The 17,824-nt window shown below is 38.5% G+C and overlaps 1 long non-coding RNA gene across 3 annotated transcripts in view; it reads right to left on the bottom strand.

Annotated features, from left to right (window-relative positions):
- LOC143441306 (uncharacterized) overlaps positions 1-17,824 on the bottom strand; it is an 85,238-nt gene that overhangs the window by 5,158 nt on the left and 62,256 nt on the right. For 2 of the 3 annotated variants that reach the window (XR_013108590.1, XR_013108592.1), the window contains one exon: positions 14,386-17,278. The exons of the other annotated variant lie outside the window; for it this stretch is intronic. This is a non-coding gene — a long non-coding RNA (uncharacterized LOC143441306). Of the gene's footprint in view, positions 1-14,385; positions 17,279-17,824 lie in introns of those variants that run through there. 3 annotated transcript variants of the gene reach the window in all.

The raw sequence follows: 17,824 nt of genomic DNA, 5'->3' as shown, positions 1-17,824 counted from the left end.
CTCATTTCGCCTTACAAACTACCCTTGAAACATTTGAATCCACAGAAAAATATTATTCCACATACTGGAAGGAAAACATGTGCGATTGTAGCTTACATAACCTTCCCTCTGTGAAGTTAACTCATATGTGTTCAACGTCCATTCCAAATGTAACCTTCTCCTTAGACATAAATACCATTATATTCCCTGACTGACCCAGCTAAATAGGATACCTCTCTATTCTATTTTTTTGTGTTTTCTCTTTTTACTCAGACTGTGAAATATTACAGAGCACGACTTTTTTTTTTTTCCAAATGTGTGCTGAAATAGTGATATTTGTAGATATTTAATTCCAAAACATTTAATGTAATATTTAATTCCAAAGTTTAGTTACAATATGATATGAATATTATATTGTAATATTATAAATGATAGTTAATTCCAAAATAGTATGATTTAAAAGAAAATGTTTGCTTTATTTCCACAATATCCTCTAGGTAGTATGTTAGTGTTTCTTTTGGTGACAAATGATATATAAACATGTATAGGCAGAATCATAATTCTGTGCCTCAATGGGGCCCTTATGCATCAAACAAATGGCTAAAAGTAATCTTAACTAGTATGTTATGAGACATACACAAATGACCTGACTGTGAGAGTTCATCAGGAATAGAGCCAGTCTATCAGCATTGCTAGGATTGATTTGGTAACATGACACTATCAAACAGTTGTTCATTTCCCCCAATTCTCTCCCCATTGTGAGCTACCATGAAAGAATAAAATAAATCAGTTAAAATCCTCTTAGGATAGTCTATAGTTAGGTTGTTCAATAATTTCTCTATTCATATTCTTTGTGGTATCTATAAACTTCACTTGGTCAGTATAAGATCCTTTCAAAATAACAGTGCATTAGGCTGGATAACTTTTAAGCAGTGGAAACTTGTAACTCACATATCTGGGGACTGAGACACTGAAGCAAAGGGCCAGCAGATTTGGTGACTAGTGAGAGCCTATTCCAAATAAATGTGCCCTCACCTGACAGAAGGAGCAAAGATTCCCTCAAGTATCTTTTATAAGTGTGACAATGTCACCTGACCACTACATGTCAAAATACCTGAAAAAAAAAACAAAAACTGAACATGGTGAAAGGTTCATTTGGGCTCCTGGTTTCAGAGGTTTCATGGCTGCTTGGTGCTACAGTTCAGTCCTGAAGTACAGCTGTTCTTTTCATGGTGCCAGGAACCAAAGGAGTAGGGAAAGAAGCTGAGGAAGTGATACTCCCTTTATGGCAAGCCCCCATAAGAAAGTGCCTCTAAGTAGGCAATGGTTCTTAACAAGCCAAAGTTAAGAACTCTTCATTGGATTAACCCACTGAACCACCAATGAGTTTAACAACCTAATGATTCAGTCACTTCTTGACATGGCCACCACCTGGGGGGCCCAGCCGTTAACATGTGACCTTTGAGAAATAGTCGAGATCCAAATCTACACAGCTTAGTGTTTGCTCCCTGGGGCCACCTTCCCATGCACGAATTCTGAGGAGACATCAGTGTTCACCATTACAAAGCTCAGCCTATAATCCTCACCAAACTTTTCATCTAAAAGTACACTCATCTTCTTCCGGGACAGCATTTCAGTCTTATTTTCTATTTTGTTTTCTATTATTTAAAACACTTTTTAGATTTAAATATATTTTGATCATATTTCCCCTCCTCCAATTCCTTCCACATCCTCTGTCCCTCTTTATTCATCCAACTTGAAGTTCTTTCTCAAAAATCAAACAAAACTCCAACAACTACAACAAAATCCCCGAAAAACAAGAAAAGAGGATAAAACTACACTCAAGACAAAAGAACGAAACAAACCCACCAAACTGTAATTAAATAAAAGCACACTCACAAAACCCGTGGAGTTCATTATAAGTTGGTTAACCACTCCTAAACATGAGGCCTGTCGTGGAGTAGTTGATGCACCTGGTGTCATTCTGTTTGGAGAAAACTGATATTCTCTCGCCCTGCTGGTGTAAGTGATAGTTCTGTTGCTAACCTTTACCTTAGCTAGATTCTCATTCATTCATTCATTCATTCATCCATCCATCAACCCATCAATCCATTCATTTTTTAAAAAAAATATAACAAAAGCATCCACCCATCAATCCATTCATTTTTTAAAAATATAACAAAAGAAAATAGAATAAAATTTTCTTGAAAAAAACTACAACATTGAAGTTGGTCAAGACAAACCAATATTAGGAAAAGATCCCAAGAGATGGCAATGACACAAGAATCAGAGACCCACTCATTTGCATACTCAGGAATCCCATAAAAACACTAAACTGGAAGAAGCCATTACACATATGCAGAGGACCTGCTACGGACCCTCACAGCCCCTGTGCACGCTGCTTCAGGAGGGCAGCATTCCTTACATTGAGTTAATTAAGTTTTGCTGTCTGTGAGAAAGACTTCCTTTTCTTTATTCACATGGTAGCTTTAACCTCTTATGTTACATACTGTCTCCTAGTTGTCCTGTACATCCATGGTGCCTTACCAAAAGTACTGGAACTTAGAAATGCATTAACATGGCATAGAGCAAGTTATTACATTGCAGCTCCAGCTATGCTTACAGGAGGCTCAGCTGCATCACCAGCAAGGCCTTCATCCATACCTCAGTGTTAGTCTCTTATCAGATACATTATTTGCAGACATTTACTTTGGATGTACTCTGTCCTTTCCTTATGTTGGTAGTTTCCTTTCCTTTGCAGAAGCTTTTTTGTTTCATGGTCTGTGCCCTCAGTGTGGTAATCACAGCCCATCTTTTGTGCTTGTCCCTGAGCCTGTGGGAGAGGATGTAATACAGATGGTCCATTTGTGGCTGAGCACTCTGACATTTTGATCATCTGTGAGTTTCTGCATTAACCACCCTCTACTCGAAAAACAGACCTCTCTGATTCAGTATGAGAGCTGCAATCATCCTACAGAAACATAATTTAGATACTATGTCTGTTTAGCCAATACTAGTAGTAGGTTCAACCATAAGGTCTGCGAACTCCCCAACCACAGTCTCTGGCCTTGAGTTTATTTTTATATGACTTTATTTTTAATTTTTAAAATGTAGATGAGTAGTTTTTTGCAATCTTAACTCAATAGAAACATAAATCAATAATATGTTCAACCTAAAAAGAAGCAAAGGACAAAAATAGGCTTTTTAAAAACACATACGATATCCAACAATCATGTGAGTTATCTCTTAACATAAAGAATTATCAGAGAAGTACAAACCACAACTACTATAAATTATCACTTCATGCCTCTTGGAATTGATTTGAACAAAAAGTAGAGATATAACAATAATATATTATTGAGGGTATATATAAAATAAAAACTTGTATGCTGTTGTCAGGACTGTGAGTTGATGCAATCATTTTTGAAAATAGATGTTTCTCAAGTAACTGGAATTATTGCCACCACATGACCCAGTAATTCCATTCCTGATATGTATCCATGAGAAATAAAATCCGTACCTCACACAAATATCTGTACTTCCATATCTGGTTGCTTTGAATGAGAATGGCCCTGTCACTCATATCATATGCTTGTTTCCTAGATAATTGAAATATTTGAGAAAGATTAGGAGGTGTGAACTGGTTGAAAGAGGTGTCAAAAGCCTATACCAAATCTCTCTCTCTCTCTCTCTCTCTCTCTCTCTCTCTCTCTCTCTCTCTCTCTTTCTCTCTCTCTCTCTCTCTCTCTCTCCTGCCTATGGATCAGGATGTAGCTTTCAACTACTTCTCCAGTTTCATGCCTGCCTGCCTGCTGTCGTCGTTAACACTAGACTAACCCTATGAAGCTGTAAGCATGCCCCCTGTTAAGTGTTTTCTTCCTTAAGTTACTTTGGTCATAGTGAGTCTTCACCATGGGAGTAGAATTGAACAGTAACTAAGGCAATACCCATTGTAACATTAGTCTTACTAGCTATGATACACAGATAATCTAAACGTCCATCAACGTATTTATGAAGGAGACTGGGTATATATACACGATGAGATATGATTCGCCTTTATAACAGCATGGATGATACCGGAGGGAGTTATACATGAAAAATTCCTCATGTTCTCTTATATGTTGAATCTAAAAACTTTGATTTCAGAGGAGCAAAGAATAGGAGGATGGTTGCCCAGTGGATGAGAGTAATGAATAGTAGATAGAAGACAGAACCCACATGCTGTGAAGATGTGGCTGCATAGAATGATGAAGGAATGACTTTAGGTAACTGTATCAATTACTTTTTCCTCGCTGTGATAAACACTATGCCCAAAGACAACTCAAGGAGGAGAGGGACCATGTTGGCTTATGGTTACAGAAGGATAAGAGCTTATCCTGGTGGGAAGGCATGGAAGCAAGCAGCAGGCATGGTGGCAGGATCAGAACACTGAGAGATCACATCTCATCCTAAGCACAAGGGAGAGAGAGCAACCTAGAAGTCCCATGAGACTTTAAACTCCTATCTCCTACTCATTACTCTCAATCACTGGGCAAACATTTGTTCCTCTGAGGTCAAAGTTTTTAGATTCAAAGTCTGTCTCCACTATGCTTCCTGCAGTAAGACTGTACCTCCCCACAACCTTTTCAAACAGAGCCACCAATGGTACTCTAACACCTGAGCCTATGGGAGATATTCTGTATCAGGCCTGGCACCAATGAAGAGACACTTGTCTCTCTTAAGTTGACTGTGAGACTATTGAAAGGATGGACACAAAAGAAATGGGCATTTCTTCAGAAATATCGTTCTGGGAGAAGAAAAAGGCCCCAGCAAGAAGGATCTGCTCAAAAGAGTTTTCACACAGTTCTATTTGTTAGACCACTTCACTGGATAAGCGTGAAGCTCATTTAACTAAGATTCTGTTGTAGGCAGGATCACACCTTGACTGGCATCACTTGGATATGCACATCCTTAAACTTTAGTCTTTCTTCTGGACTGCCCTGTGGACATACTTGAAGGAGGGGTGATCACTAGATCTCTGTGTTCCTCTTCCCAGTGTGGACATATTGCATAAAACTCCATTTTCTGTTTTCTGCTTTTAATTTGGCTTTTTAAAACTGCCTTATTTAGAACATGTGGACTGACTCAACTTGAGGCACAGAGGCACACGTTAGACAGCCCCACTCGCATCCTGAGCTCGATAGCAGTTTCTCATCCAACCACGGCGACTAAAAGTACTGTCTTGTGTCCTAGAGATCTGCTAGAAGAGTAAATTTAAGTGCTCTTGCCACCGGAAAAAAAGAAATAAAAGGCACCTGAGGTGATGCGTTGATTTTCTCCACCACAGTAAACAATTTCAATTTCAAGCAGTCCAATTTCAAGTATACAAGGTAAAAATGTGAACTTACGAAACGTCACCTGAAGGGCTACAGTTTCACCAGATAGAAGGAAAGGCATACACAAACTCACAAATAATCAAAAGGGAGAGCTTTTTTTCTTCACAAACCAATTTTCCCATACGAGGAGAAAAGATGGCAGTGAAGCTTTCGTGGAACAAGAGCCTGGCTCCCAGAATCCATTGCTGCCTTCACATTACTCTCCTGAGGACATTTTCTAAGTTAAACATCAGGGGGCCATAAAACCCCTTAGATCAGACAACTTCATACAACAAAATAAATATGAAGACTGCATACAACAAAAATAAACATGAGGCAAACAGCTCTATAAATACCCAGATTAAAACCTGCTACAACCGGCCAAGTCACTACCAGCCCTTCCGTTCCCTTTGCAAGTGGTCAAAATTAATGAAGAATATTGAATTCTGTGCCAAGCTGATTAACAGCAAGTTCGCGCGAGATCATTTAAAACAGCAGAAAATGATGCTTGAAAGGGTCCCTGATGCGTTTTCTCCTTTTCCTAAGAGACTCTCAATAGCGTTCTGTTGCTGCATTTTAAAAACCACTTTCCCAAATTGGGCCCCTTCATTATCCTGCATTACACTCATTCTCTCCACCGAGGGGGCTCCGTATAAGAATGGCACCCTACTTGTGTTTCCCCATTAAATGCACCCTCTCTCACATCTCATCTCTACTGTGAGGACCTTCGTTTCATTTCACAGCCACTCATTTTTTTTTGTCTCTATTTTACCAAATGCAAAGTTCTAGAATGACACAGGAGTGGCCATTCTGGGAGCCCTTCAGGAAACCAAGAGACCAGCAGCACCGTCAGGATTCACTGGCCATCTCAGCTGGCGCTAAACTTAATCAACGGGCAGAGTTTTTGACTTTGAGTGTGAAATCTGTGTGAGGCAGAGCAGAGGTGCAGGAAAATAAAGCCGGATGTTGTCTGTTTACACTCTGCCTGCTCTTTACTTGAGTGAGATTACTTAACAGATAGCAGATTACATTCGACAGAAGTGAAAGAATCAAGGTCTCTGGAAACAGTGTCACCTCTAGGAAGGATATGCTTTTACCCAGGATTCAAACTAGGAAAACTTCTCGCTAACCAGAAATTGATGTGCATCCTCTGCCTTAAAAGGAAACATAGCTGTAACAACAAATGTGATTCTCAGTGACACAGGATATTCTTCCATTTATCCTGGAGATATACATACCAGCTACATCAAAGTGCCTAGTAGATTAACTCACCTAGAGCTAAAGTTTACAGGAGTTAAAAAAATATGCATGACTTAGTATCTAAGAATATTTTACATTTAGGTTAAATATAATATATAGTATTACAAACAGTATATTCATAACTAGTCTAACATGTCACTGTGTTTGTTAGATGACTGCACATCAATCCTCTAGAGTATACTAATGTGCAAATAACATGTTTTGCTGTATAGTAGAATGTGAGCAACAATGGCATTCTTCATCGCTTTATATCATCTGGTAATAAAATTCTAACATCAAGAACAACCAAAACAAAACAAAAAAGCCTGGAGTTATTACTATATGAACCCGGTGATCTTCTTACGGGCATTAGCAGACTCTGAGGGAAACACTATGATCTGTGCTATGCCACGGCACTTGCTCATAATTAATCAAGAAAAGTTTAAATTATCCACCTCCTATAAATATTCCTAAGGAATCAAAAAGATTGTCTCCTGTAACTTATGACCATTTCTATGAAATTATTAATGCAAACCCAGCATGGTGCCAATTTCACCTGGAAAATCCATTAACGTAGAACAGCTCATTCTTCAAAAGATTTGTCATCCCACTTACATTCCTTTACATATTTAAGATAAGTCAGGGGAATTCTGAGAGGGTGAGGGAAATGATTAGGTGAAGAAATATTTGAGAAGAAGGGAGTTGGGGTTTTCAAATTAGGAAAGTGAAATCCATAGAGTTTCCTTGACGGAGGATATAAAAAGGACTCTGGGGTGTCAGAATGGTGGGTATTAACCTCATCTTCCACCTGTGGGACAAGCGCCTGGGACATCGCTGATGCATAAGGCTCCCTTCCCCATCCTTGGTACAGAGCTGGGAGCAGCAGCCCAGTTTTTACAGGACCACAGAGCTCCCGACATTCATCCCTACCGCAGAGCTTCAGGCCACAGGGATCGATAGAAAGAAAACCAGAGACTTGGAGGTGGGGGGGAGTCTCACTTTTGCCATGAATCATTGCAGGAAGGAGTACAGCAACAATGAACTTGCTAATCCACCTAGGAATAAGAAAACAGGTCGCATGTTCTTCTCACGAAAAGTGAAAAAGAAAGGACTTAGCAATTATTTGTAAGGGTCTACTATCATAGCATTTACTTCCATAATTTTGACTATTCCCAGGTGCATTCCATGCTCCCTTAAGTCTATAACCTAATCTGATCTTTTAAATAGCTGTATTGAGCAGGCATTGCGTTATCCTCATTACCCAGTAGGCACTTAAACAAAGAACTGAAGACATTTTGCTCAGGCTCACAGAACAAGCAAACTTAAAATTTGGGATACAAACCACAAAGCTATAAATTGTTAAGTCAGTCATGGGGAAATCATTCCGCACATGTGGCAAGGGAAAGATGCAAATGTCAGGTGTTCAGGCCTTTGTGCCATTCTCTTTGATACTTCAATGCCAAAGGGATGGAAAGGACTCTTCCTTAACCTACCAAGTGATAGTGATGACTATTATGGCCCCTCAGCTTGGAAAAAATATCTGTGACCTCAACTCTGGCTGTTGCTGGTCCTGTGTGTTCTGTGAAGCTAACATAAGCATGAGGGAATTGGGTCCACACCAATGCTCTGGAGGCCACATACAGCTAGGTTTCCATGAGTCTCTGGTCACAACATTTTTATAAAGCCGTCCATACATAAGCCTGTTTTGAGGGTGCTACTGTTTGAAGACTCCTCATAAAAAGTATGTCTCTGACTCACTGACATGGAATACATGATCAACTACACCGTTACTCAGACCTCAAGAAAATGTGGCTAAGACGTGTATTGCTGTCACAAGACAGCACACAGCCTCCCACAATAAGAAACACAAAGCCGCATTTGAGCACTACAGTTAGGAATCACCTCTAACTGTGAAATTTCCAATGAAAAAGCACACAGATATGAAAAATGTGGCATCCGAGTTAGCCAGACAGAACATTGCGGAGTCTGTGCAGGCCAAAGCAGCAGAGAACGGTGGTGACGTTAGCCAGGGACCTGCAGATGAGGCCACTAGAGTTTTCACTACTCTGTTCACTGATTGTTGGATTACTAAGAAATCTTGGTGACTAGGCAAATTTGCATACATACAACCTGTGAATGCTGAGGATCCACTGGGTTTACATAAGGTTTCAAATAATTGCAAAGGCTATACAGAAGCACCAAGTCTGCTCAGCATCTTAATTTACAGAGAAGCCTCCGACTAATGACAAGCACACACAAGCACCTTCAAATAAGCCAGGGACTGAAAGGCTGAAGTCCCCTGTCAACGAAACTCCAGAAACAAATGGCTCTTGAACAAAAGTTGTAAATTTGGCTTAGAAAAAAAATTTAAACAGAGAAACAAATTTTATTTCTATATGAAACTTCAGGGGGTGCAATGTTTTCTTAGTAATGCATTAACTCTCTGAAACCATAAACGTGACCTATTTCTGTTCTATGCTTTCAGTGACACATTTGTGCATTAAAAAAATAGCTCCACAGATAACATTCAAAAGTATCATTCTTGATTAACAGTTGAGTTACATTACAGGGGAAAACAGAAATAGCAATTGTCTTTCTCCAATGCTTTTAATCAAACAATATGTTACTATCATACCTGGCCACCTGCTGCACTCTCAGGCAGAGGAAGCCTACCATTAAGCTCCAGAAACCTAGCCTGAGACCTTACAGACAAAGGACCTCAAAGATTAAATTGTTTGCCCCAGGCGTCTCCAATCTCAGCAGACAGAGAAAAGAAGAATAGAAAGAATAGAACAAATACCTCTCTCTCTTCTGTTCTCTTTCTCTCTCTCTCTCGGGCTCTCTCTCTCTCTCTCTCTCTCTCTCTCTCTCTCTCTCCTGTCTCTGTCTGTCTGTTTGTCTGTCTCTATTTCTGTCTCTCTCCTCCCCATTTCCTCCCCTCTTGTAGTCAATTGCAAATGCACACACACACTCACACACACACACACACACACAATTTGATACAGTACTAGGACACTTTACCTTCTGATGTCCTAGCTACCCTTGCCTCCTAGAAATCTCTGGAAAGCTTTCTACACTTTAGAAGTACAATGCATAATGTTTTCCTGCCCTGACCATTCTGGTCTCTGCATATTTTGTAAATATTTTTTACTTAATTACTTAATGCCAAACACAAACTGTTCTGATCAGGAGGGCAGGGAAGGCTCCCCATGAATCCTGATACATCTCAGGGTCTGATTCACCTCACAGTTGTATGATAACTCTTCATAAAATAGTAATTGTGGAAAAAACAATATCTTTTGATTTAAAAATACATGATTAGATGGCAGTGTGGTGTTTTTACTTTTAATATAAAAACATGGCCATTTATAGAGACCTAATGCTTCATCATGTATAACTTTCATAATCCCACACATGTTTCTCATAAAATTTTGTTTGATAGGGACCCAAATTCATATACTCAATATACATTTCGCCTTATTTGTGCAACACTGTGTGCTAAAATCAGGATAGGAGATAGAATGGCAAACATAACAGATATGGAGACTCCTGGGTAAATTACAGAGAAGAACATGGACACCAGTAGGTGTGGAGACTCCTAGGTAAATTACAGAGAAGAACATGGACACCAGTTTCAAGCAACAAATCCCAATATTTAGAATGACATTCCTTAGTGTGTCCAAGACAGACTTTGATAAAATGCCCAGGAAATAAGTATCATAAGATAAAGTTACTTCACACTAGATTTCCTTGAGCTTTATCTGTAGGACGCTGTGAAATGCAGTCCATGCCAGAAGGAAAGCAGGAACACTCACTCCACCTGAGAAATTCCTGTGCCATTCTTTGAGCCAGAGTGCTGTTTATCTTGACAACGTACTGCTTCTGGCCTTGCTCCAAGGCAAGCAAGCCAAAGATTCATGAGGCTTTGCTCTTTAGGGTTCAGTTTTAAGCAGCCATGGCAAGAAGTCTGTCCTAATAAAAACATGTCTCAAAGAAAAAAAATTCCATATTTTTTCCTTTAATAGACAGAGGACCCATAATTTTTGGAGTTAAGAAATTCCTCTACTTAAGTGGCACTGCCCCAGGTTTCTTATAAACATGTCTGAGATGGAAAACACAGACATGCTCTGTAAAACTGAAAGAACATCCTGAATCAGTATTCCAATTTGTGCTTAAAACAAAATGGGGAAGAGAAGGGAGGAAGGAAGCATTGAAGGAGTGTGGAAATGTAACAAAGTGGTAGAGAGTTTGCCTTGTGACATACAAGTTCCTAGCTTAACTCTGCAGCAATGAAAACAGATTTGAGTGAAATCAGGACACGTGACAAGTCCAGTTTCACCTGTTTTCCTAACTCCCTTCTGCCCTTATGCCCCATTTATGTACATTCTCTTACTTACTTGACCTTCAGGGTATGACTCATACACTCGGACCATCACGACTCGGTCTTTAAACGATTAGCAAACTGGATTGAGGAAATATCTGACTGTGAACACCTGTTCACATGTATGGACATATGTATGTCAAAGGTTCACATCAGTGTCGCCTTAATTGTTCTCCACATTACTTTTTGAGACAGGATCTCTCCGTGAATTTAGAGCTCACTGATTCAGCTAGACTGGTGAGCTGGGATACCCCAGGATCTTCCTGTATCTGCCTCCCAAATAATGGGACCATAAGCATGTGCTACCATGCTAGGCTCCGAATGTAAGTTCTGAGGATCCAAATGCTTCAGATACCCAGGCTTGTGAAAAAGTTCTTTATTGACTAAGCCATCCCCCAGTATCACTAAATTTTTTTAAGAGACAATGATATCAGGAGCCATGACAAAGACATTATACATATAGGCTTTTATGTGTAAGTGATCTACTGTATTACCTTCACCTCTATCTAAACCAACGTACAAATCTAAACTCTTCCTTTCAAAGCCACAATGTCGTCCAAACCCATCTTCTAACAAGAAAGTACATTTGTAAATGATATTGTAAGATAATATAATAGCAACTTTAAAAAAAAAAAGAAAGAAAATTCTCTAATCTGGCATAAAATCATTAAAATCAAATTCCTTGGCAGCATTAACAATCTGAAACTGAGTTATAAATGTATATAGGTCAGGGCTAGAGAGCGTTCAGTGGGTAAGAGCACTTGTTGCCCAAGCATGAGGACCTGAATCCAGATTCCTAAGACCCACATAAAAGCCCTGTATGGTCTTCCTTGCCGGTAGCCATGGCACTGAGCTTGGGAGGGTAGCAGGAGATACAGGAGGATCACAGGCACTTACTGAATAGCCAGCCTAGCCCAAAACAAAAACAAGCAAACAAAGAGAAAAACAAGAACGGTGACCTTCATATTCAGTGAGAGACCCTGTCTCAAAGGGATAGAAAAGAGAACAGTAGAGCTGGACATTCATTGCCCCTTTCCCCTCAATGGGCACACATGGACACATGCACTACTCTGTCTTCGTATATACACACAAACACGTATTTTTAAAGTAAAGAAGAGTAAAAATATAATAACTATTTACTATTAAGTGTAATCCATTCACTAAGTATCAGTATTCTTGCATTGATGAGTTAAATTTTCTAGATATACACAGCAGTTTAGTTCTTTGTGTTAATAACATCCACTATATTTATGGTATGTGCAGACATTATGCAGTAATGGAAATTTTAGAAAGGATAAATTAATACAGGTAGTCATAGGGTAAGGCACAAGGTATGACAACAGCTTAGCATGATTACATGTAAGCATCTCTTCCCAAGTTGAGAGTTAAAGCATCCTGGAAAGCCTCAACTTACCTTAAACACTATCCTAATAATTTCAAATCTCACACAATGCTTATGAGTTAATCCAAAGAAAAGGAAGGGTAATTAATGCTGTCAATAGACTGAGAAAGGAAAAGCAAACAAACTCCTTTAAATGAAAAATCATATAAAATGGTCACAAGACAGCCATTTAAACCAATTGTCATTCATTTCTATAGGAAACAGAAAGAAAATATGGGTTGTTTTGAAATGCAAACCATTTAGGAATGTTTTCCTGGCAGTGATATTTGCTAAACCCTCTCAAAGAAATGGGACAGAGATTTGGCAAGAAAATTCAAAGTTGGTTAGTATCTCATTGGCATAGTCTGGCATAATACTCTGTGTCTAAGGTAGGAAATTGATTGAGAGTTCAAGAAAAGACCTCTGAAAGTCCATGGTGACATGTTCCTGAGGTTCTACAGGATGGATGCTCACTGAGCCTCTCCACAAGTAATAAGATCAGACAAACACACCAAGTCTGGGTTCTGAGACTTATTTAATGTCAACACACAATTGAGATTTCCAGAGAAGATCTTTTCTACAATTTCACTTTATAAAACAGTGATATTATGTTACTCAGATTCATAGATTTTCTTTTGATATAGTATGACCAAAATTTTGGAAACTTTCAAGATAATCGCTGCATTGCATGGCTAATACATACTCAGAGTTTCTGCTTTTGTAAGATTTCAAAGCACCACGCTTAACGCTATGAGATCCTCTGGCATTTCCTTCGTCATCTCAACCAACTCTTTACTCTCATGGTTACGGTTTCTGCTAATTGCAATCCAAAGTTTTCTCTTGAACTGATCGCACTTTGAGATGGGTTATGGAAAAGGTTATAGCTTGTTACATAGTGTTTATTCTAAGTAACATCAAATAATGTCTCAGGCTGCCTCTGTAAACCAGGCTCCATTTTTCATCGAACAATTTATTTTGATAAAATACAAAAAACTGTCCCAATGATTCATGTTACTCATTACTTTTATAAATTATTCAACAAAGAAATAACAAATACTCTAGGAAATATAAACTAAATGGAACTAAACACATCAAAATAAATGAATAGTTCATCCTTGATTTTATTGTGTTTACTCAATTGCTGCTTAATTAGAAAAACGCCATTATTTAGACTACAGATCCTTATCACTGTAAAATCTATGAGCCTCTCCTATAAAACTATTATTAACTTTAGAACTAGTGATTGTTTCCCTCAAGCCAACGATAATGAAGACTAAATTGGTATTTCAATAAAATTAAAAGTTGGGAAAGCTCAGTTATAAACTTCAGAGAGGTGGGGGCTCACCAATAACTATGCAAACAGTTTCTAGATTCTTTAGCATTTGTTTAGCTCCTCTTGAAACCCTTCTAATTTTTACTTTGGTTATTTAACCGCAGATGACAAAAATTCAATTTAGTAAATATAAACTCTGAAAAAAAATTAGCTCTGAGTTCCATTTCTGCCTTAGACTACAGAAACACATAACTCAATACCAAGCTATTTGACCTCCATAAGACAGTGCAGGCTTGAGGTCTGTCACAACTTCCAGGAATAGAGCCAAAGAGAAGCATAGAATCCAATCAGTTCAACCCTATTTTATAGCACTTGATTCATTAGGTCAGACATATGCATGTGGTGATTACGCATTATCTGTCTACTTCATGCTGCAACTTTTAACGCCCGCCTCTTTTGATCTGCCCATGTGACATGAGAACGCAGCAATGAATATGCTTGTTAAGTTCTTAGTAAATTTACTAAGTGCCATCTTATAAAGAGATCCACTAAAAGAAATTCAGAGTCCCCAAATTCCTACACTTAGTAACATGAGTGTAATCTGAGCATAGTAGGGTGGTTGACCTTTTCCTCTTTATTTTTCTGTAAGCATTTTCATGGCAGCTAAGAAATTGTGAAACTTGTAGTCAATAAACCCACTGAGATTTATTTATATATATATATATATATATATATATATATATATATATATATATATATATCACATAGAGAGCTCCAATATAGCCTTGCCCATCTTTGAGAACAATCTTTGTGATGAATGCACCAAGATTGGTCCCTACAACTCTGAAGTATGTTATTCAGCACGTACTACTGCAGTTAGGACAAAACCCCCAAATTTGGAGTCCTGTACAATCTCACTGAAGCCAACATAAAACAACTGTCATTCATTATCATATCTAGGGTCAAAGGAAAAACAAAATATAATCTAAGGCAATGAATCCAGCAGCCATCTAGCTAAATACCTATTAATAGCACACAGATAACATGTGATTCTATATGCAATAAAAACTTGAGATGTTCTTTCCCTCGTGAGGCTTGGGGCCAGGGCGAAAGAAAGGGGGCAGCAGATAATTTCACTATCTTCTTTAGCTTTTGTTTGTTTCTTCTCTGTCATGGAGGCAACAACAACAACAATTACTTGAGTGAGCCAATTTGGCTTTCGTGCCAGACATAACCAGTCAGAGGCATCGTGGTACATGATGAGATAGCCAAATGCTTATTGTTGAAGCATGGCCCAATTTCCTGGAGTCCAAGTTCTAATTAGGGGTTTTCTCTTTGAATTTTAAAAGGCAAAAAGTGAAGACACAAAGTCCTAATACATATAATTAAGACAAGCAGCCTTAACCTTGCAGGTTTTTAGAGGCTCTTACTGTCACTCTTGACACAGGTCTCCTGCTGAGAGCGTAATTACAGTTTTGCTGCACCTCATACAGTCTGCCTCCCAGAGAGCGAACACTGTTTGTTATTAAAAGAAGACTGTCATATCCTGCTCCCTCTGCACATAATGTCTCTCACTGACACAGCTTACCTTTTACTAGTCTTTTAAATGTGAAGAGGAGGGGAAAGGCTTGTGAACTACAGAGACTTGGTAAATTCTAACAAGTTGGAATTAATCGAGTGTTCCCCCGCGCCCCCCCCCAAAAGAACCTCAATTTGACACTCTTGCATTCGACACCCGTAGCTGCCTTTTCTTTACTATGCCTATAAACCAAGCTAAAATAAAAAGCAAAGCCACAGAATCCTAACTACCTAAGCTTCAACAGTGGGAAATTCCATTTCTAATTAAATAGCATAGTTTAAACCATTATGCCTGCAGGCCACATTTGTAACCCCAAGGTGGTAGCCAAGTCTCCTCTACTGATTCATAACAAGTGCTTTGAGTAGCAGTTGGGTAGGCAAATGCATTCTGTCTCCAAAGAGGTTCTATATGTCCTGTAAAATGATGAACTTGACATTTATTGAAGTTCTATAACTACATGTTTTCAGTTGTGTAAATAGAACGACAGAAAATGGATTTCCCAGATTTATAACTAAGTCTCTTTGCAATGTAGTTAGACTTTCTTAACTGGCTTTGCATGTCTCACAGGTTGTGACATCTCATTATGTGCTGTAACCTGCCCCAACAGTCTGCATCAAAAAAAGATGGCTCTGTGGGCTTATTATTTCTTTTTTTACTATCACTTTCTAATCTGTTAAAAGGCAATAACAGATCTTAGAACAAAACACTCAGTGGTACAATACTTAAAGACAGAAAGAAATGGAGCAATAAATGAAACTCTTGCATCAGGCAAAACTTCCTAATACCACCTCCTCCAATTTTGATAAAATAAAATATTTGCAGGCAATAATTAAAATACACATTTAAATCTGTTTTAATTTTATATAATATCTTAAAGAACTCAAGTATACATTTTAGTATATAAAAACATATTAAAATGATAATATAAACTCTAGAAGATCTATAGAATGGAAGAATTATCAAGCAGTTTAAATAAATGAAAAAGATTAGCTATCTCTTTATTTGAACTTAATTTTTAAAAAGAATTGCATACATAAGTATGGTATTTATATCATTTCTATCTCTTCTGTTTTTTCCTCCATCTCCCTCTCAAATCTATGACCTCTTATTTTTAAATTATTATTGCTATATACATAGCATATACATATTTGTGTGCATGCACACACATACACATATACACAAACACACACACAGAGAGAGAGAGAGAGAGAGAGAGAGAGAGAGACAGAGAGAGAGAGAGAGAGAGAGAGAGTTCACTGAATCTTCCAGCAGTAGAAAAACCAGCCAGCAGGGAAAGACCATTTAGCTCAGTCCCAGACAGATTGCCCCACATCCCACAACCAAACATATGGCAGCTCCAGCAGCAGCAGATATGCACAGTCTAGTTTTGTCATGCAAACAATAGCAGTATCAACAGACTGCAGAGGGTGGGAAGACTACAGACTTACAGAGTGAGTGACTTGCAGGGTGGTAGATCACTCCTGACACTGGACACTGAACACGGTTGCCCCTAGGAGTACCTTCTTCAACACATGCAAGTACCTCATTTAAACTCTAATTACTAGTTTCTTTTCTTTTATTGAAAATAGATTTGTTTTCATATAATATATTCTGATTAGTTTCCCCTTCCCCTCATTGCTTCAAGTTCTTCTCTACTCCCCTCCTACCTAGATCCATATTCTTGCTGTCTCTCATTATAAAATAAACAGGCATCTAACGAACCATAGTAAAATATAATAAGATAAACAAAAAAACAATACAATAACAAAATACAATAAGATAAAGGACAAAACAATCAAACAAACAAAGCAAAGAATGAGCCAAAGGAAAAAAATCACAAGAAATGCACACAGACACAAAGACTCAAACCTTCACACACACAGGAATCCCACAAAAACTCCAAACCAGAACCCACAATATATACACAAAAAAACAATTTTCCCCTTTCTAAATGCTCTTTTTTTTTTTTTTTTTTTTGTTCTTAAAGACGTTTTTCCAAATCTGTAGGCCCTCAAGGGTCAGCATATGTTGAAACCATTTTACGGACCCATGGTCATCCATTCCAGTGTCAGCTGGCTTTTAGTTTCAGCACCTGTGAAAGGGACACTAAAAAAAATTAGCAAGCTCCATGGCACATAAACAACAACAAAAAAATGCCATAATCTGTATGAAGTACTCACTTGGAAGAACAGTTCTAGGTACAAAGGCATGGATGGTAACTACTACCTTACTTCCGTAACTTAAAGTCATTCTTCATGGGCCAGCCCACTTCCCCACCCTGGACGTGTCTGAGGAACACATGCTTGCCCTGCTCTGACAGGCCTAAGGCTAAGAACGAGCCAGGCTTGTTTTCTCCTGCCACATCTATCTAGCTTTAGTATGTGACCGGTGGTCTGACTTGGCACTGTGGCTAGCCAGACCACGGGCTCCATGTGATGCTGATGGGACCTTTGGCTGGGTCGGTAATTACAATTTCCACCCCAAAGGGAGAGATGTACATTGTACATTTTGGCTAAATGGTTGCCTACTTCTGAGACAAATTTTGTATTTTTTTAATCTATATTTCTTAGTGATTGAATCCTTCTTTTAACCCTATGACAAACTGTTGCTTGGTCTTTGAAGACTTCCAGAGGCTCAC

This window comes from Arvicanthis niloticus, chromosome 2, assembly GCF_011762505.2.
Source record: "Arvicanthis niloticus isolate mArvNil1 chromosome 2, mArvNil1.pat.X, whole genome shotgun sequence".
Taxonomy (NCBI): Eukaryota; Metazoa; Chordata; class Mammalia; order Rodentia; family Muridae; genus Arvicanthis; species Arvicanthis niloticus.
Note: the sequence above shows the minus strand (reverse complement) of the source record. Positions and strands in the feature narration are given on the sequence as shown.